Source organism: Sturnus vulgaris, chromosome 2, assembly GCF_052056855.1.
Source record: "Sturnus vulgaris isolate bStuVul1 chromosome 2, bStuVul1.hap1, whole genome shotgun sequence".
Taxonomy (NCBI): Eukaryota; Metazoa; Chordata; class Aves; order Passeriformes; family Sturnidae; genus Sturnus; species Sturnus vulgaris.
The window spans coordinates 15,908,577-15,930,071 of NC_142244.1; the positions used below are offsets into that span (position 1 = coordinate 15,908,577).

The window sequence follows — 21,495 nt, forward strand, 5'->3', positions numbered from 1 at the left end:
TATCTCTGTCCCCTGCTGCCATTGCCAGTATTTTGGGACATTCTGGCTCTGTGAAGTGTGGTAGTATGGTTTGTTCTCCAAGAATGGCACACCTAAGCACAGCTCCCCATGCTGGGGACTGCCATGTGGAAATGTCACCATGTCACTGCTGCTTCCAGCTGGTGGCCAGAGCAAACAGCTCATTGCACACCTTTAAACAAGAGGACTGTGTTTTACTACCACAGGGGCCAGCCATCTGGAATTCTGCTCAACTTTGTATTCCACTGGAATAACTCTTGTGGCACGGTTGGAGAGGTAATGCCAAGTTTCTCAGTTTTGTTACCAGATTGATGAATATATCAAGGAGCCATTGTAACTTGCACCAACATATCTAAACTGGACCTTGAAAGTTCATTTGTTCTGAGAGCCTCTTCCCACTTCCTGGTCATGGTGATTTTGTCACAGAGGCAGCTGCCCTCTGACTGGAGAGTGAATCCCAAAGTGTTTAGTGGCAGCATTGATGCTCACCCTGGACAACACACAGGTGCCCTGTGCATGGAGCCCTCCACTGGCTTGGAATGAATTCTGCTAGAAGTAATTTATGCTATGAATTTCAAGAATGCTGCAAACATCTCTTAAGTTTGCCAGGTTCCTTGCTGCCAAGAGGATTTCTTATGTCAGTTCTGCACTCTGGCACATCACTTTGAGAGGCTGATATTTCTGCAGCAGCCTCAGAACTACGACAGAGTTACTCCACAGTGCTGACACCTTTGGCCCAAGTGATTCAGCCACAGAGGGGTACTGATGCTCTTGCTCTACATTTGCAGAGAATTTAGGTGATCAAGTACATTCTGAATATGGTTCTTCCCCTGCTGTCCCTGACATCCTTTGTGGCAGCTTTCCTCTCAGGATTTCTCTGGGATGCCCCGTGGTATCAGCAGCTTTTCACCATTAGCAGACATTGCAGCAGCCTTCTTTGGAAATCCTGGGAATGCAGCTGTGTGGCATCCTCTCATCCCTCCTGCCAAGCCTGCCCAGCTCTCCCAGCCACCCTTTGGATAGCAAAAATCAAGTGGAATCAAAGGAACAAATAGGCCCTGCTTTATATTACATGGGGTCCTTTTATTCCATCTCACAAATGTCTCCTGACTCTTCACCCAACCACTTCACTTCTCTTTTTTTCTATTCCCTTCTGTAATTGTAGTGCCCCACAGTTCTATTCTTCCTCAACACAGATTTCTTACACAGGTGTGTGCCATGTCGTCTGATACTCTCAGGTCATATCAAGCTATGAAAACAGCTCCTGTTCCCTTTCCAGCTCTCAGGCAGCAGTAGTTTCTGCCAGAAGCATCTGAAGAACTTCCCCCCTTGACTTTAAATTGGTATTGCACATCTTGTTTTCGGTGAAGAACTTGGGAAAGCAGATTAAAATAAGTGTTAATATTAAGGGACTTTACTGTTGTGATACTGGTCATAAAAATCCTGAGATTAGTCCTCAGACTACAGATTGCAGTCACTATTTTACTGTTTAGAAAATAAAAGTAAAGTATGAATAAGTGCAGCAATCTATCAAAGCACAGTTAAGTACAAACGAAAGGCCACAATTATAGCAGAGTGAGTTGTTTTTCTATCTCATCATATCTGTCACACTCAAGAAGTTAATGAATTCTGAAGAAGTCTTCTCATTTAAAATAGAGGGAATATCTCCTATATACTGAGACATTATTTTTAAGGACAGAGTTTACATGGGAACTGCTGTATATCTGTAATGAAAAAAAATATATAATATATTTCAAAATAACGACTTTTAGAGTTAACCAAATCTGAAAAATTAAATGAAAGAATTTTATACAAGATCAAGGTATGTGGTCATGCCCCCAGTTGCTTTTCTTGGGGATTACAGTAATGCGTTGGTATCTGCATTTGTTTCTACAAATTTGCAACTGCTGCTTCTGATTTGTTCCACCTTGATACAATCAATCTGAATTCATGGTCTCACCCTGTGCTGCCACAGAGATGATTCGTGGGAAAGAGAGGAAAATGCAACAGATCCTGCCACTGTGCTAATGGCTGTGACACTGTGCCTCCACTACAAGGCCAGTTAGTGAAGAGCTGAGTGCCTCTGACCTTCCTCTTGCTTGTAAATTTAATTGCTTTGGTTGTTAGCTAATATCCTGAAGAAAAAATAATGGAGAGGGTGTAACCAGCTGATTTATATTTATTTATTCCACATTCGAATGTTTTACCTATTAAGAAAGTCATTGCCTGAAATTGTGAGTGCTGCCTGAACACGAATATTTGCAGTGCTGACACACCAGATTAGCTGAGTGTAATATTGCATTTTCAGTGGATTGTCTGTGCATGTCCTAATTCAAGAACACACCTAACATTGCTGTCCTGACTGCCCATATATTTGGATGCCACTTATGTTTACATTTAAGCCTGCTGTTCAGTGATGGGATGAGCTCCTAAAAACCTCCCTTATAAACAAAGCAGAGACTGAGAGACTTTTAAATTCAAATTATGGGATTCACATGGATTCAGTTGCACTGGTGTGAAACTGTGTGGTTATGCATGCTTTTGCTGCCTTGTATGCAGATGGGCAGGAGGGCAAGGGAAGCACTGAGACTGTGATTTTTAAACAGATTTAATCTTTGGAGTTTATCTTATTTCCTTTAAATTACAAAAAAAAAAAAAAAAAGAAAAGTAAAAGTAGTGTGTGCTTCTCCTTTTCTGATTTATTAAGTCACTTGGAGTGAAACCAAGCACTAAGCTAGGTCTGGCCTGAAAATTGAACAATGAGATGATTTAAATGCAACAGGAGATGGTCCAGAACTGTGTATTGGCTCTGTTTGCAAATTTCTTTCTGTTTTGATGTTCACTTTGTTGAATAGTCTTGTACCTAGGCAGGAATGTTCCTGCCTTAACAATCACTGAGGGCAAGTTCCCAGAAACCCCTTCCAGCCACTTTTTGCACGTTTGACTAAATGAAAATGTCCATCAGTTTAGTGACACTGTCAGGGAAAAAAAAAAGTCACTCCAGAAACACCCCAGTAGATAGGAACTTTGTTAATTAGCAGTGGGAAATGGGAATAAGAACAATTTTCTTCTCACAGGGAAGGCATTAGGTTTTTGTTTTTTGCTTGGTTATTAAAGCCATAAAGCCTTAATATGTTAATTTGTTGGATCTGAATGTGCTTAGGCTCTGTGATGAAGCTGTTTTGACATTGGATGATGGGGATGTTTTGATAGTGCATTTCTGAGGTTGTGCTGTTTTGACACAAAAGGCTTTGACAAGATATTTGTAAGGTCACTGTGACCTACCACTGCTGTTATGTGGAAGTAGTGGAAATGTAAATGCACTAATGTCTAATCAATGGAAGGAAGCACTGTGGGATATATGCAAATTGAGATGTAAATCAGCTAGTTTGGGTTATAAATGAGCATGTTAGAAAAATGCCTCATGGGAGCTTTCTTGGCCATCTTGGGTTTCCAGTCCTGTGGGTAGAGGGAATATTTAACTTTAAAAACCTGATGAGGCCTTTTGGTGGCCTTCCAGTACTTAACAGGAGCCTACAGGAAAGATGGGGAAAGATGGTTTATCATGAAGTCTGCTGATAGGAAAAGAGGTAGCAGGTTTAAATTGAAATAAGTAGATTTAGATAAGATATTATAAAGAAAACTTATTGTGAGGCTGTTGAGGCACTGCAACAGATTGACCAAAGAAGCTGAGGCTGTTCCATCCCTGCAAGTGTTCAAGGCCAGGTTGGATGGGGCTCTGAGCAACCTGGTCTAGTAGAAGGTGTCCCTGCCCATGGCAGCGGGGTTAGAACTCAATGCTCTCTAAGGATCCCTCTAAACCAAAACTTCCTTTGACCTTATGATAGTAAAAAATAAATGTTTGGCTTTTCATAGCTGCCTCTTTCCACTGATTAAGGCAGACAAAAATGGTACATTTTTATTTCCATTTAAGAAAACTTGCGACTGTAATAACCTAATAACAAATCTGAATAGAAAAAACCAACCAGCTTTAACTGGTCCTTGCATAATCTCACCCTAATTTCTGGTCAGCCCCCAGTGGGAAAGCTGCAGGTTTAGTGATGTAGAATCCACATCACAAAATTCATTTCCCTTCTCACAGAAAAGAGGCTGCTGTGACTTGTGCTCCCGAGCTGACACCTGGATGAAGCAGGCAGAGTCAGCAATGGGCTGGCAAACTGCTGGGCTGGCAAACTGCTGGGCTGGCAAAGCAGAGGGAGGCAGCGAGGCACCCCTGGTGAAAGGATGCTGCCCTGGGCTGTGGGATGCTTGTGGCTGCCTCTTCTTTTACTATTTTGTGCCAGGCCAGACAACGATTGGAGAATTAACAAGGAGATGCCACACAAATAGAGCAGCCTGTTGTATTGTGTATTATGGAATTCAGTGACCTAACAGGAGATGGATCAATATCACAGCAAGGAGAGGTAAGGAATCCAAGAATAGTCACAAAAGATGAAAAGAGAGAATAGACTAGAAGAGGAATGAAGAAAAGTTCCTCCTTTCCTTCATAAATAATATTATTCCTTTTTTTTTTCTTTTTCGATTTGGTCTGCATGCCTCTGTATATTTGGGATTATCTGAAGGGGTTTTGCCAGTGTCTTTTTTTTGTTGCTTGTTTTGTTTTGTTTTGTTTTTAAATTTTTGTAATTGTGTGTCTGCTTTATTGCTCTAAAACCTGCCAAAACTTGATGTCAGAGCATTGCTGCCCGAAGAGCTTGAACTGGCCTCTATTTCCAGTCCTGTAGAATCTCACTTTAATCACTATGGCAGGCAGCTCAGAGGTGCCTGTAGGTGGAAAACATCACTGTAACATGATGCAGTTGATTTTGCTTCAACATGGCCTTGAGACAAGCCACACTGACCCATGGAATGCGTGGAGTAACTCCTCTTTCTCTGCACCAATTCATACGCTTGGAGATAAAAATATGCCCTTTCTGAAAACAGTTTTAGAAAATGTACAATATGCCACCATTTTTAGAAGATAAGAGCAAATTAAACAGATTGCAAACAAGGCAGCCTGACAGAGAAACTTAAGATATCTCATTAAGCAAACAGGTCATTCCTTGCTCCCTTCTGTGCCCTTTCACCAATCTTATAATTTCCATCCATCTTCAATCACTCCAATCATCTCTTTCCAGCCTCTGCAACCTGCAAAGAGTTTAAAAAGACCCTGTGCTGGCTCTGTTGTTTCATTTCTCTTCTCTTTGCTCACAGCAACACAAATAAGTGATTTCACAACCATTGGGAAGGGAGAGCAGAGGGAAAAAATGATTTAACCTACCTCATCTAATCAGAAGCTCCTAACAGATGGAGGCATACTGCTCCTTGAGCCCAACAAGGAACTGAGCCAGGGCTCTTCCCCCATCACCAACTGCTGCCAGCTAAACATCTGAATTTCCTCTCTCCTGGAAGCTTTTAAAAGCTCTAATCCAAGAAATGGCACCTCATTCGCTCCTCTTCCCCTCCCTCATGCCATCTCCTTCTCCCACAGCACACATGGTGTTACATCCTTCCAGACAGATGAGCTTCAACATTGTGACAATATCTGAGTCATCATTTTTCCATATACTGTCAAATCCACTGAAAAAAGAAAAAAACACCCCAAAACATCAAAACAAAACAAGCTCCACAGGAAAAAAATAAAAAGAAAGAAAACCAGCAAAAACTGTTAGGAGTTCCTTTTTCTACATATCTTCTCAAGGGGTTTTTTTGTCCAAAGGTTCAGCACCACTGAGGACCATAGTTTCTGAAATATTATGAAGAATCACGTTTTACATCAGGATGGTAAAATTCAAGTGTCTCTCTGGCAGAAGGTAGCATCTATTAGCCAGCCTCTTGCATTTTTGTGGGCTTGCCTTTCCTTTTTGGAACAGGAATTTCATCCTGCACCTGACTAACCTCCAAAGTGAAGATGGTACCTTGGTCCCTATCAGAGCACCAACTTTAGTTGCCAAAATTAAATTGCCCATTACACCAATTACCCATTTCCAGTGTCTGGGCTGAGCTGAAGTTGTACATGTTGGCATATTTCAAAGTCCAGCTCCTGCCAGGTCATCCAGGTGGGAAACACAGCCAGTACTGCTGGGCTCCTTTGCTGTCACTGTGTGTAGAGGATGGGGCTGTTGGATCACCCAAATGAGGGGCTAGGAGTAGCCAGCCCCAAAGGCTGGAAAGGCTGAAGTGCTCCCCAGGTTGGACAGAGCTTTACAAGTCATAGTAAGGAAAGGTTTGTAGACAGTGGAAGCAAATATCATCAATATTCAGTCCCAGGGAGGCCTGTGAGTTATTAACTCTAACTTTACCTTCTGACAGGTAGGATCTCTGGGCCTTTACTGCAGAAGATCTGCCTAATGCAATCCACCTGCTGAAGTTATCATTCCCTGAGAAAAATTCAAGTACAATTTGCTTCATTGGACAGATGGTAAGTATTTTGTATTTCATCTTCATTAAAGGAAGGAGACCTCCTTTGAATACAAGTTAAAGAAGAAGAAACCCTTGAATATGATGTAAATCGTCTGCTAAGCCCCAAGGACTTTCTGAGGAAGGGACCAGAAGCAGTGGGTGTGAAAGCATGGAAGTTCACCAGGTATTAGTTCTGCAATTATTTGAGTGTGATAATGTTTTGGTAGTTGACATAATGCTCCTGTTCAAATGCTGTACCAGAGACTCCTCCTGTGTCCTCCCATGCTCAGTTTGGAGACTCAAACACAAAATTCTTCTAAGTTTCAGCTAGGTTTTCTCCAGAGACATAATGAGCATGCAACTATACAACACGTGCATCTGTACCTCTCACTGAAAAGGAATCTAAGGGTAAGAAGCAAACAAGTAAATTCTCCTAAAATTTTAGAAGAAGCAAAAGAACAATACTGTAATTTCTCTCTTAATATCCATTATTATATAAATTATTCTGTGGCTTTTATTCCACCCTTCGCTGGCAAATCATTCCTTTATTTCTGTGAATAGCCAGTGTACTTGTCACATGCATTAAAATGACTAAGACACTATTTTTGTTTCATAAGGATTTTGATATGTCCAGTAGTACAAATATCTAGGTTGGTGTTACAAATGCACTTCGTCACCTTCTGCAGAAAAACAGGTGCACTTTTTGTAGCTGATTTATTTTTCCTGCAGAATATACCTTGACAAGAAATCTGTTTTGAGAGTGTAATGAGATGTGACTTTCAAAAGTAGTAAATGGGCAAAAATTGAAATATAAACCATTCTTTTTAAACAAAAGAAAGAGAAAGTCACTTTGGGGTCTTTTTTCCACTTGTGAGAGTGCTTGAACACTGTCACAGGTAGCCCAGAGGGGCTGTTCAGTCTCTGTCTTTGGAGATATTCAAACCCCAACTGGGCACAGCCCCGAGCAATGTGTCTGTAGGTGACACTGCTTTGAGCAGAGGGTTGGACTTGACAGTTTCCAGAGATGCCTTCCAGCCTCAGCTACTCTGTGAATCTAAATAGTTGTGTTTTCTGTGCAGTCACAAAGGGTAGTTTCTTTTTTAGATAGTTGCATAAATTCCTCCCGTTGCCAGATTCAATAGCATCAGTCATCTCTCTTTTGTTGTGATAACTGAAGTTTTTCAGAAATAAGAGGGACAATTCACAGGTGAATTGAGAGAGGGCTGAAAAAGGATTAGCTGTGGAGCTATTGCCAATTATGGATGCTGAGTTAGAGGTAACAGAGTACACCTTCTTTAAGTGGGAATTATTTGCAATCTTTCATGTTAATAGTTCTTCTTCTTAATGTTTAAAGACTCTCCATCCTTTGAATGCAAAAGTCTTCCACGTGAATTAAAAGTAGGGAGAGTTAATGCACTAAATGATTGAGAAAAAAATAGCCAAAATGAAGAATTGTGTTCATCAAACTGCATCCTAATCTGACATTCAAAGGGATGAAACTAAAAAGAGAGGATAAAATGTGCTTGGATCAAACGTTTAACTCCTGTGTCAAATGTGTTCAATAAGCCAGTGATAAAGAATATGATACACTGTGAAGGTTAATTACTAATGAAAAAAATAAACATATAAAAGGGGGGGAATAGAAAGGGGAACTCTGGAGTTGGTAATGATTGAATGCAGCTTGCTTAGGGGACTATTGCTGCACATCTGCTTTGTGACAAGTACAGTAAAATTAGTTATGGATCATCAAAGAGATTCCTAACACTTAACAAAATGAGACCAAAAGTGCCTTTTTTCCCCAGGTTCAGACATCTGGGAAAACATTAATCAAACATACAGATTCAGTAGGAGGGAAAGTTTGGAAAACAGCAATGTTGAAAAAGACTGAGTGCATAATATTGGCAGAAATTAGATGTGAATCTGCAATGCAGCATCACAGCAAAACAGCCATTTTTGGCATTTTCTTATTTTTTTTTTCAGTCTGCCAATGAAGAATAATCATACTCCTACTCAGGAAAGAACAATAATGCTTTTCTGTTCAAGAATGGTGAAATGGAAAAATCTTGGTTGATTCTGAAAGATGTTTAATGTTTCCTGCTAAATGCCCTTGGGTCTTCCTGATGCAGAAGGGAGCTGGCCTTAGAACACAGAGAATGGGGATGGACAACCCCTAACCTTGATGTTGCAGAGCAGTTGGAAAAGAAACCAAAGAAATGCAATGCTGCTGATTGCTGAGGGGACTGGCTTACAAGAAAAGATTAAATCTTGTCTGATTACATCTGTGCCTGGTAGGAGGCAGTGAGGATCTTCCTAAGAACTAGACAGGAAAAAAAAGTTCTGTGATATTGGCCACTGCATAAGAGCTGATTCCTCATTTGGAGAAGAGTTGGATTTCATTTCTCTGGTGTGTGAGGCAATCATTGGGCAGAGATTTCATCCTGGTTTTCATCTAATTTGTTTTTTAGCTTATCTTGAACACTTCTTCTTAGCCTAATTTAAATTGGCACATTTTAGAGTCTGGATTTTTTAAAATGTATGTATTCAATTTGTTATTATTTCTAGTAGTAGCTGGCAATATCTAACAATAAACAACTACAGGTAGAAAATATGGGAGAAGAGTCACTGTGCAAATGGGTATAAGGAAGAGCAAGGAAATAATGCTCAAAAAGGGACAGCTGGCTTTGAATATCAGCAGAAATAGCTTCTCTCAGGCCTGCCTACATGACCTGCTTGGTTTGCACAAAAGTGTGACCCCCTTTAGCAGTTGCATATCCAGTACTGCACTATATCTGTCTCAGTGCACTTGCTTCCACCTCCCCACCCACTCTGATCTATTTTTTGTGTGTAGGCAATAAGTATTGTGATTTTTCTTTTTTTTGTCCTTTGGTGTGCTATGAATCCTCCTCTCTGCAACTGCAATATCAAGACAAAATTCACACATATCCATTCCTAGATCTGCCCATTTGGTGTTTTTTGCAAGCTATTTTGAATAAGAAGTGTCCAGTATTGTAGTGCTGGCCTCTATCAGTGCATGTCAGGCAGGGAGGAGGGGATGAATTCGTCATCTTGCCATCTGCTGGCCTCATCTCTGCAACTCAGAGCTCAGAGCCAGAGCAGTTTGAGTAAGAACTTTGCCCTTGTACTTCCTCACAGTCAGGGTGGCATGATTAGCAGGAGCACAAGATGCACTTGCTAAGCCAGAGCTGTTTCTTTTAATGAAACAGACAGCAGCGCTCCCACCACGATCACATTAATAGAGATGACTGAATCTTTACCCTGGGACACTCTGCTGACCCTCTCCTGCCTTCTTCTAAACAACAAAAATCACAAGCAAGAGCAATTTAACTATCACCTAAAGTAGTGAGAAGTAGGAAGGTTTTGGAAGCTGAGGGCAGGTGACATGGCACTGTAAGAAGTTACCAGCTGCTGGGCACTACCTGCCCTTCTCACATAATTGCATCCTATCTTTTGAACTGCTAAAAGAGAAGAGAAATTAAGAGAAACTCCTTCTTCAAAATCACTTTTTACCTGAACACTTAATCACTTAATCAGTGAAGACTCTTGTGGTCTATTTGGAGCATGATAAAAAATTCAGAGCTGTATGATTTCCTCTTCTTTCCTTTCTATTTTCTTTTTTGTGTGTAGCACTTTCCTGGGCATTTCATCAGACTTCAGTACATTATTTCTTAAGGAGTTCACAAGCTATTTTGTGAATGTTGCAGGGGTATTAAAAAAAGATTTTTTTAAATTGGAGAAATACTGCTTTCATTGTCTGTGATGTGGCTATATTCCCACTATTGTCTCATTTTGTTTTAATATTAGCCTATTGGACCATGAAAAAATCTAAAGTATGAGAAATACACTTTTTCTTTCGTGTACTTAGCAATATGAGCCTCATAAAAAACATATCTCTGATGACTAAGCAAAATATTTATTTTTGCAAAACACAGTTAGGGATCTATAACTATTTAGATGCTATAAATGCTTCAAGAAACCGTGCAAAATTACACAGGTTGCAACCATGGTGTTATTCCATATCCATGGGTAGAAATGAAGCTGGGTTTCCCAAGGATCTGTGCACAAAGGTTGAGCCACCCTGTCCTTCAGGATGTTTCAGTAATAAACTTCCTTCCTTCCTTCCTTCCTTCCTTCCTTCCTTCCTTCCTTCCTTCCTTCCTTCCTTCCTTCCTTCCTTCCTTCCTTCCTTCCTTCCTTCCTTCCTTCCTTCCTTCCTTCCTTCCTTCCTTCCTTCCTTCCTTCCTTCCTTCCTTCCTTCCTTCCTTCCTTCCTTCCTTCCTTCCTTCCACCAGCTCTGCATTTTCCCTAAGTTTCTGCAATTTTGAAACCTCATGTACTTTGTCAAATTTGGCTGCAGTGCTGCTATCAGTTCAAAGATTGTGGAAAAGGAAAGAGGAGAGACAGACTTGAGGGTGGAAAGAAAATTTCCTTGTGTGAACTTCCTTTCCGAAGGAAACCACTGAAGGTAAGAAAGGATCATGGGGGCCATAACAGTACAACGTTTCAAAATGATCAATTCACAAAGAAAAGAGAAAAAGGGTGCAGCCTTTACACCTCCTGTAGTGGACCATTCTTCTTCTCACCTTGGATTTGCTGTCCAAGTCAGTTCGTGTCACACCTCTCAAGGACAGGCACAAAGGACACAGAGGCAGCACCTGTGCTTTGAAATATAACTCTCAGAACACCAGGGGTTAATGATGCCCAGAGCCTCCAGCCTCACTGCTCCCTAAGTCTGTGCATTTCTTATGCAGAGCTGATTTGCAGCTGCACTGCTAAGTTTTATCCTGGGAAAAAGCCTCAAAAATATGTTTCTGCAACAGCAATTCTGCCCTTTGTAATTGGGGAAGAAAATGCCTGTGAAATATTCCATAGAGCTTTGTGGTGCTGCATTCTGAAATGTACTTCATTGCATACCATGAAAGCTGGAACTTCAAAACCCATTGATTAAAATGAGAGCATTACTGTACCCTTCTAATTAGGATATAGTATTTAACACTATTCTTAGCTTGAGCCGTGCACAGTAAGTACACTTCTGTTAATAGATTTTGGAGGGTAGGGAGACAGCATTTATCTTTTTTTTTTTTTTTTGTTTAATTGCATGAAAAGGCAGGAGCTAGCAGTCACATTTTAAGAATGCTCTGGTAAGAGAAGATTTCCTGCTGGGAGAAGCCAAAGGAGTGGAAGGAGAAAATATATGTCAGATGGCAGAAGGGGGGAACAGACCAGTTGAGGGATGGATAGCTGAGATACAGCGAACAACTACATTCTCACAATCTTTCTTTAACCACTATTTCTGGTTTTGAGTAGGGAAAGTACTTACCTTTTTGAGCATTTAGGGGAAAGGGTTATCATCATGCATGAAATCAAATAGGGCTCGTGCAAATGCAAGCAAACACCCGTTTGATAGTCAGAGTGGGAGCAGGAAATTTTAAATGCACACAACAAGCAGCAAGTCTAAGTAGTGTTTTCTCTGCCACAGTCACTGAGGAAAGGTTAAAACTTCAAACAGCTACAAGTCTCCAGCAGATACACGGAAAAACAGGTCCTGGAGGTGTGTCAAAATATTTAACATTTGCTACATCTAATAAGGAAAGTTGAAAGTAAGAAAAGTAAAAGTAAAAAATAGCCACGAGCCCACATCAGTTTGTCTGTACTAAACAAGCTGCCTATGCAAAGTGCTGACAGGTTTTATACCATCGGTGTAAAAAGATTCATGCTGGGCTCTCGCTTGAGTGCAGAAGAGCAGAAAAACCCCGCACTGACCCTTCAGCACATCAGGCACCTGAGAAGAGAGCGTGGCAGCCACGTTTCCTCACCCAGCAGCCTGACCCTGCACCTTCTCCCCTCTGGGGTGGCTGTCCCGCTGCAGGCAGTGCCAAAGCACGGTCACATCACGGGGCTGTCACCAAGGTCACCCCTGGGCTGTGTTTGCCCCAGCCCAGGGCTCCTTCCAGCATTCCGGAGGGAGCAGCTCCTGGTGGGGAGACTGCACCCAAGCAATATTAGCATGCTTTCACTTAATGCTCTCTGAATCTACCCCAGCTCCAGAAGAAGCACAGAATATATTTTCTCTCAGCAGTTAATGCACGCTGAGATTTGTGCTGTGTGAAAGCAGGGCATCTGAACGTGCAGAATCCAAAATGGGAGGAATGTGAAGGGAGTCCCTGCCCCTCTGTGTAAACAAGTTTTTATTCTTTCTAGGCTTTACCTGAGAAAGGATTTGGGATGCTGATCCTCAATTTTTTCTGTCTCCCCGCCATCATCTGTGGGTGTTTACTGAAGTACCAGGTTGGTTACATAATTTTTCACATTATTCTCACAGGCTGTCCAAAGTATGAAGTCAGCCTTTAATTGAAGTTTCTATTTGCATGCTTCACAACCCTTAAAATATTCTTCTTGGAATGTCAGATGAGGTTAATTGAGGACCCTCTTGATGATGGTATTATTGTAATATGAACTTGGAGAATCCAATATTAATTCTAGGAGGGCTCTGTAAGATTTATTTTTCCTCTTTAGGTTTTATCTTCGTATTGAGAATTGGTTTGTGGTTTAAATTCAAAACGATTTTCAATATAGTGAAATTCATAATGTTATAATGAACTCTAGAAATTATTCTATTCCTAGAAATAGATAATAGCATTGCATTTAAATATTGCTATTTGGACTCTACCACATAGGAGACAGCATTATACCCTTTCTTGGCTGGTATGATTTGAGGAATTTTTATTTCCTCTTGGCTATGTGCAAGAAACTATTTCTCAAATTTGGCTGAGATCAGCTGTAACTACTGTTCTAGGCTGATGCCTCCCTGTGCCTGGAGTTGTATATTACTTTTGGAAAACTGACTGTAAAAGTAGCTTTTTACCTAACGATAATGTTGTTTAGGAATAGCCTGTTTTCACTTTTCCTTGCCATTTTTTAGCATACAGGATATTCCATGAGGAAAGGTGTTTGCCCCAGTTTAAAAGACAGAGAAGCACGATAACAACCTCAGTGAAAGGCACCTTTGTCAGAGAATTGAGACATCCATTCAGATCTGTAAATGCAAATTTTATCACTCAAAAGTTATGGAATTTTTTTTTCCCCTAAGCATATATTGGCATCAATTTTGCTATCGTCCATGGTAAGCTGATCTCCTGTTGAAGCATTTTTACCTTCTGTTGGCAATATTTCCCATGTTCACACTGAATACAGTTGCACAAATTCTGTATCACAGGGAAGCAATAGCACACCATATAAATCTAAACCCCTTAACCTATTTAAAACTGAAACTTACAGTGATTTCAAAATATATGTAACGCTTTAGTCCAGAGTTTTGTGAGATCATTTAAAGCCTGGTACAAAGGATAATTTAACAAATACTTTAAAGAAGTCACTACTAACTTAGTATCAACATATTCACATTAGAGTTTCAGAACCCTGTGATATAATTCTCAATCTATTTAATTTTTTGGAAGGGAAATTGAATATTTGTTTCCTAGCATATTATACTCTGCTTCCATAGAACTGAAATGGAATTTGGATGCAGCTATTCTTTCACTGAGCCATTAGACAGTGTTTAAAAACTGGTATTTCAGACAATACTCTACACAGATTTGTTATTTCAACTTCTGTGTCTGATCCCTCAGAAAGAGAAAGAGGCAGACTTTTACCTCCATATGGAGTCAATGGCTGTCTTTTAAGGGTCATCTGCAGGGGATTGTTTCAAAACACCAATTTCATGCTCACGTTCATATCAGTTCTTGAACCGATGTTCACGTTCATATCAATTTTATACAGTATGGCTTTTCTTTGCTCTGCTGGACTGTTCAACAAACTACCTTTCTTTGGTTTTTAACTTAATATTCGGGTCTTTCAGTTTTACTCCTCTGCACACCTGGATTTGAGTCATGGGCTGAGAAGAAATGAGACAATATTTTATTGTAGCAGCATCCAGAAAGAGTTCTCCCGCTGCCCAGCCATTCCTGTTGTTTCTGTGCAGAGGATACTAATTATCCAGTATGTGAAATTACAATGGCAGAAAATAGTGAACATCTCAAACAGAGAAGTAATTACAATGTTAGACAAATTATATGGTTCCGTTTGTTTTCAAAAAAATGTTATGAAAAGTTTTTCCTTTTTTTTTTTTTTCTATTTCTTTCCTTTTCTCCTAAAAGCTCTGTGCTCACCTCTGTTTCAATGCACTGGGAACAACAAGCTTGGAATGCTCAGATCCCCATGGATCACAATCCTGTTGATATTAAGTACAGATCACTCTGGAACATATCTAGCCAGGAGCAAGAGGAGCTGTGCTGAGGGACAGGTGTCCATATGGATCTCTCAGCTCTTTATGCTTATGCAGGGCATTTCCCTGCAGATTTTCCAGCTGCTTTTTATCCTTTCCCCTTTAGATGAGAACTTACTTTTGTCTTCCTCTGCTGGCCCTCTCCCTGAGGTGTTGCAGCAGAGGGAGGTGATTTGTCCACAGGTTATTAGAGCAGACACCACATACACTAGGAATTCCCAGTGCATAAATAATGTCCTTGCTAATTAATTTATTTTTGTTTGAGCTTCTCGTCCCGTCCTGTTACTGGCACTTGTGATTATTAGAACAGAAAGCCCAAGTCCTTTCCCAGTCCTTTGTCAGATGGCTGCCTCTTGTGTTAACTAGTGGGCTGCTCTGTACAACATCCTTGGAATGAAAATTAGCTGCTCTGCAAAAAGGCAACAGCAGGGGAAGAATAGAAATTATGGAGTTTGAAACCATAAAAATTAAAAATAAAAAGCTATTGCTGTCATGGCAAACCTGGATATTAACAAGGAAGTCATACAAAACACCAAACAAAGGTGTCCCCTTGTCCTTGGCCAGCCCCTTCCCAGCCAGGTCTGAGCAGTCAGGAGACAAGACCCTCACTCTGAGATGGGATATAGAAACAGGACACTAAGGAATGGTGATGCTTGTCTGACCAGTGCTATCACTGCTAGCCACTGCCACTGTATGGATTTCCAGTGGCTACAAGAAATGCAACTAGGCCTGCTCTGGCAGGTGTTCCAAGCACTGTAGCAGAGTCTTGTCCAGGTGAAAAAGACAAAAATAAATGTTTATCAAAGAGTTCTGATTGCTAAAGAATTGTCCCCCCAGCTCCTAATGGAAAGTTACATTTTGCAGAACAATCTATAGATTCTATCTCACGGCTGTCACAGTGAAATTACCTTCAGCAAAGTGAGCCAGGAGTCTGGTAGGAGTCACAGAATGTGCAAATGTCCTGAATCCGAGTGCCTCAGTGGTGCAGTTGTATCTCACCTTCATTAAAAAAATGCAGTGAGGAAAGATTTCACATCATTCTTTAAGATAAAAAGAAAACCACCTCAGTTCTGAACTGTCACATTCTTATTCTACCCAAAGGTAATTTATTTCCTATGCATAAGTAGAGCTGCTATTTCCTTTTGTGCATCCTCAGAAGTATGCATTTTGTTTCCTACTCAACAGAGACTGAGTGAAAGCAGATATATAAACTACCTCTACCTCTGTAAAGTAACTATGCAGAGTGCCTGACTTACAGTTCAGAAGCCTGAGAAAAAATGCTCTTTGTTTTATATTTGGGGTTTGGGTTGGGTTTTGTCTGCTTGTTTGTTTTTTCTGAACTGTGTGTATCCTGAGAGGTATGGAAATAACCAACAAAAATAAAGAGACAAGCAACAATAGCCATCACAGGGAAGTTCAGAAATAAGTAACTGATGAAAAAGTTTAGCAAACAGCCTGGAGAAAACACAAGGAAGTGGTCAGTGTTTTTTCCTCTTTATTTTCTTTGAGTGATAAGTAGAATGATGAAAAAATATGTGACTTGGGAGGTTTTTTTCCCAGGGGCTGGACACATGCAAGAAGCAAAAATGGCCTAAAATAAGGGTGAAAATGTAGACTGTCTAGTGGAAAGCATTTTGTAACAGTGAAAACTGTTAGGGAATTTAAAAAAACACTAGCTACTGAATGTAAAAATACACAGAAACTAAAATTCCATTAAAAGCCCAGAGGAATTTTTATTCAGAAGCCACAAGTCTTGGCTTTAGGAAGAAAAAAACAGATTACTTTTTTTCCCCACTTATCTAGCAATACATGGGTTAAACTGGCATTCACTGTATCATGTACTCTAAAAGACTTTCCCAAGTGGGAAAGGTACATACACATACATACAATATATGTTCCTGAAAAGTCCAGATTTGGAGGAGGACACTTTTACTTGAAGGTCAGATGTGAAAGACCAATTCTCCTCCTTGGTTTAAGACCAAAACTGCAACATTTAAAGTTGTTTTAGTAAGCTGTGAAGACAGAGAGAAGACTGTGAACTATGGTAATGGCTGAAGTTGCTGTACCTTAATGAAGAGCTGTCAGTACCAGGTTATTACTCAATTTTTTGCTGCTTTGGGCAGAATATTCAAAAGATAGACAAGTTCTGACAGGCAGTAATCCTGTTCTTATACCCCAAATATTTAGATGCTTCAGGACATTTATCACAGCTGCCAAAACTGGATTCACAATCTGTGGGTTTCAAAAAGAGAGCGAGATTTTGCCTGTTCTTGCTTGGGAAAAAGGAAAAATATTCTCATTCCTTCTTCCCTTTCTTTGCCTACATCTTTTTCACCTACATCTGGCTGGACTCAGCTCAGTGATAAAACATCCACAGGAGCAGCCAGGGCTCCTTGTGGCTCTCTCCTAGTGAGGGAGCTGTGCTGGAGACACACCTCCTGTAAAATGCACACGGCAGCTGAACTTTCCTATCAGCCACCATGCTCAGTCAGTCCACACTAGGAAATTACAGAGTGACTGGGGGAGAAGGGGAGAGGAGACACTGCTTTATTTAATTATCCCTCTTCAGCCTGATTCCTGCAGTGTTATCTCAAAAGTGAAAAGATTTGGGAAATAGATTTCTCGTAATTAGCGTTCAGAATATTGTGATGGCAGCACCCAGCATCTTTCACTGAGGATTTACTCACTCTGGGATGAAACAGGCAGGTTCTCACATCCTGTGGTCTCCTCAGACGTGCTGGAAGACAGGAGCTCTGGGCTCAGCATCCTGTGGCTGGCAGCAAAGGGGGGACTCTGTTTTTGGGGTGGGGAAAATCCATCTCCTCCTTCAGGACGAAGCCCACTCTGCACCAGAGTGTTTGCAGGCACTGCTGTCACCACATCCTGATGCCAGATGAAGCTCTGCTGTCATTTACTGAGGCTGGAGTCCAGCACACATAATAGAAAGGAGCTTTAAGCAAGAAGTCAAGAATGGAGTGTGAGTGTCAGATATTGATGATGCAGTGTGTCCAGCCTGCAGCTGCACTACAGGGGGAAACTAAAACCAAGTATCACAAAAGCAATAGGCATCACAGATTGCCTTTCACAGTGGGTGGTGAGCAGCACTCTCACCTGGACAAAAGATATATTTAGATAATAGTTCACAAAGAATTAGACTGTACGAACTCTCTTGAGGGACTGTGCATGTAACACAGTTAATGGTAAAATATCAGCAAAAGCTGCAACGACCTCAGGCAGCACACACAGTCTGAGACAGAGCAGAGCAAACCGCTTGGATCCCCAAAATGACTGCTCACACGAGACCTCGGTTTGTACCCATTTCAGGGCATGTTTTGGAGTATATGTTGGCACAAGCAAGCATATGCATCAAAACCAAGGAGTTTGCCAAAGAGAAACAAGGGGAACTTGCTGCCCACCAGCTGTGATCCTGGCCAGCAGCTTGGGCAATGCCACACAAACACCTGTTTTCATTTGCTGAGTGGTGCTGTGACACCGGGGTGAGCGGTGACATGAGGCTTTTCACACGGCCGTGATCTGCTTTCAAAGCTCTGTAAACAGCTCTTAGCTGAAAATATCGTGTAACTTTTTTTTTTTTTTCCCCTTTGTTGCACTCGGTTCATCCTGAGAGGAAGAAGAGCCCTTGTGCTCATCGGGGCTTGGGAGCAGCAGCTCCCTTGAACACAAGAGGCATTCAACCTGAGGCTGAGCAGGTTCAGGCACTGAGCCACAAAGCTTAAAGTGTGCAGGCTTGCCTTGCATAAAGAGGGGATGATGAGTTGTGAGCAGGGGGAGATAGCTGCTAGTTGGAAATAAGAGAAAATACATTCACAGAAATTCAATTTAAGCGTAAAAAAAAATAAAAAGACCAACCTAGTTAATTTCATAAAGATTCATGAGTCAAAATGTAAGACCTTTAGTTAGGAAATAATTGCACACTTATGACCTGAGGCAACAGTCAGAACTTGCTGGGAAAAAAAAAAAGCACATGTCATTAAATTTAATAATGCTTAATTATAGAATCATAAATATTTGAGATTGGAAAGGCCCAGCAAGTCACTTAAGTCCCCCTCCTTATCAATGCAAGACTGTTCCCTATTGCATATATGCTGGTATGTTTTCTGCAGACTATTAGAACTCATTGTCAGGAGGATTTGCCTTAAATTCCTCAATTCTCTATTTCTTAATTTCACCCCATTAGTCCCTGATACACCTGCTTGTTTCCTGATAAGTAATTCCTTTCCTTCTCTAGTGTGTGTGTCAGTCAAATATTTGTAGATGGTTGGAATGCCCCTCTTTAGTTATCACTTAGCCAAACTAGACATATTTATTTAGTTCTTTTAATCTTCCTCACAGGTAAATCCCTCTAGTCCCTTAATTATTTTGTTGCTCTTTTCTGAACTCTCTCTTTCCAAACCTTGCTTGTAGTCATATTAAATGCAGTATCCTCGTTCTTGTCATCCAGAGCCACAGAAAAATCAGGGGTGCTGTTGCATCTCTGCTGCAATGTGATATGTCTTTGTGTCTGACCCACTACAATATTTTTTTTCCCCCTGATCTATCATGCTGAGCACCATGCAAGGCTGGAGAGAGGTCAAGACAACTTCTGTTTTTAAAATTCTGCCCTGCAGCTATTCCTTACGGTGCTGTCAGCAGGGAAGTCATTTCGTCTTCTAAAACCTTACTTCTGATATTTTTTTCCATCTGAAGATGTTGTAACTTGAGCCTTCTTCTGCATTGGGCAATAACTTCACTTCTCTCTGTGCTTCTTTACAGTTCTCTGCCCTGTGTGTTTCAGAGGAGATCAGTAAGAATGGCAGAACAGACAGAGCAAGAACAAAAAAACCCCAAAATGTAGCTTACTGCACAAGAAGCTTTGTCTCCTGGGTTTATCATCCCACAGATTAGTAGCCCAGGATGAGGAAAAGGCTCTAGGGAGACAGTGTGATGAAAATTCAAGAATGGAGACTGAAGTAACGAGACAGAGTAGTACAGAATCACTTAGAGGGCCAAGCTGGCAGGGGAGATGAAAACAGGAAAGACAGTGAATGTATTATCTCCCTGACCAGCACCCAGCAGCAGATTCTGTTCTTGAATAATTGGTGCTACATTGATTCCTTTGGAGGGCTCTGTTTTGACTTTTCCTTGTCAGTTTTGATATTCCCATTTGCACTGAAACACTTCCTTCTTCCTCAGACCTTGGCTCCATGGAGCTGAAAGGTGGGCCTTCCATGCAGACTCTGAATTTGCTTTCCTGGCAGGTCCTCTGCCCTTGCCACAAGGTCCCCAAACAGTGACATCCATCTCTTTAGTGTGCACTCAGCAGGGAGTTGTGCTCAACAGCACATTGCAGAAAATTTAGGGGCTTTAGGATAACCTGGTTGGTGCCCAGGGTTAGAAAGAGAGTAGTCAGCATCTATTCTCTTGAGACCTTACCTGGTTAAATTAAACCAAATATTAAATACAAAATATTAAATAGTAAGCAAATATTGCCCAAGAAGCACTAGATTAAAATAATAATCAGTTGTATCGGTGTTCAAGCCAAGGGATTTTGTAGTGTTTGCTTTATCCTTATCTTCTACAATTTTCATTTTGTCTTGTAAAATCATGGCAATTGGCAGAGCTGTGCAGGAATGCAAAAAGTAAATGTGAAAATCTGCAAATGTAAAGGTATATATGCAAATATTCCAACAACTGAATAAGTGTCTATGTAAAAGAAAACATATTTCTTCTTCTTTTCTGGAAGTTATCATCTGATTTGTTTTGTTGCAGTTTCTGTTTCCTCGAAAATAATGAAATTGTTGTGTCTCATACTTTTTAAACAACTTTTCATATGATAGTTGCCATGATATTTGTTACAATGCATAGGAAATACCTTACCCTTTTTAAAATTATTTTTCATGCAGCTGCCAATGATCTCTGTTGCGTACTTACATCTGATAAATCATTATCAGAATAATTGTCTGAAATTATTCCATGGGAAGAAAGTGACCCTTGAGAGAAACATGTTTCAAACAACAGAGGACAAACCTGGACAAGGAATATTTCCTTCTTTAATACAACAGTTTCCAACCCAGCCCTGAATTTTTTGTGCATCCAGCCCTACACAAAACCGTGCCTGTGTGCAGGTTCAGGTTAGTGAGTGCCTGAAGCTGACAGGATTCATGGAAGCCATCACCTGCCTGTGGAAATCGTGGTGCTTAAACAAAGAGCTCCTGAAGAGCTCTCCTCATCAAAACATTTTACAATTGCACATGTACAAGCAGTAGTCACGCTGCCACAGAGGCCAGGAGAGCAGGGTAGTGTGGGACCCTGCTTTTCCAGAATGGGCTTGGCTCTTGCTGTCCACAATGCGGGGAGGATTCCCCTCCTGTTCTTTCTGGATGCTACAGGAACCTAAATCAAGTTGAAAATTGAAGTCCTGAGGCAAATTCAGATGATGGATCCTGAAAGCTTTTGCTTTTCTCTGACTTATCTAATATGTCAGACAGTCAGCATGACACAGAAAGAAGGGTATTTATGCAGCATTTGTCCCAGCTTACCTCATTTTCTCAGCCTATGTCTAAAACACTCTGACACTTTGCTTTTCTTCTCCCCTTAAAAAGGTTTTGAGACATTTTTTGGGAAAAAAGGAAGTATGCAAAACATGCAGCGATTAAACTCCAGACTCCAAATCTCCTAATTTTAGATCTTCCTTTTGGTGGCTCAGAAAATGAAGGCTATTGGCTCTTGGATTATGTAAACTGACACGGTACATTTCGTTTCATTTTCTTCAG

General features: G+C 40.8%; 1 protein-coding gene across 1 annotated transcript in view; it reads left to right on the top strand.

Moving 5' to 3' along the window:
* The window catches only part of LOC106862202 (uncharacterized), a 94,247-nt gene that overhangs the window by 31,914 nt on the left and 40,838 nt on the right, over positions 1-21,495 (top strand). The window contains exons 5-7 of the mRNA XM_088157840.1: positions 6,331-6,439; positions 10,731-10,903; positions 12,640-12,726. The gene's annotated coding sequence lies outside the window, so the exon portion shown is untranslated. The remainder of the gene's footprint in view (positions 1-6,330; positions 6,440-10,730; positions 10,904-12,639; positions 12,727-21,495) is intronic.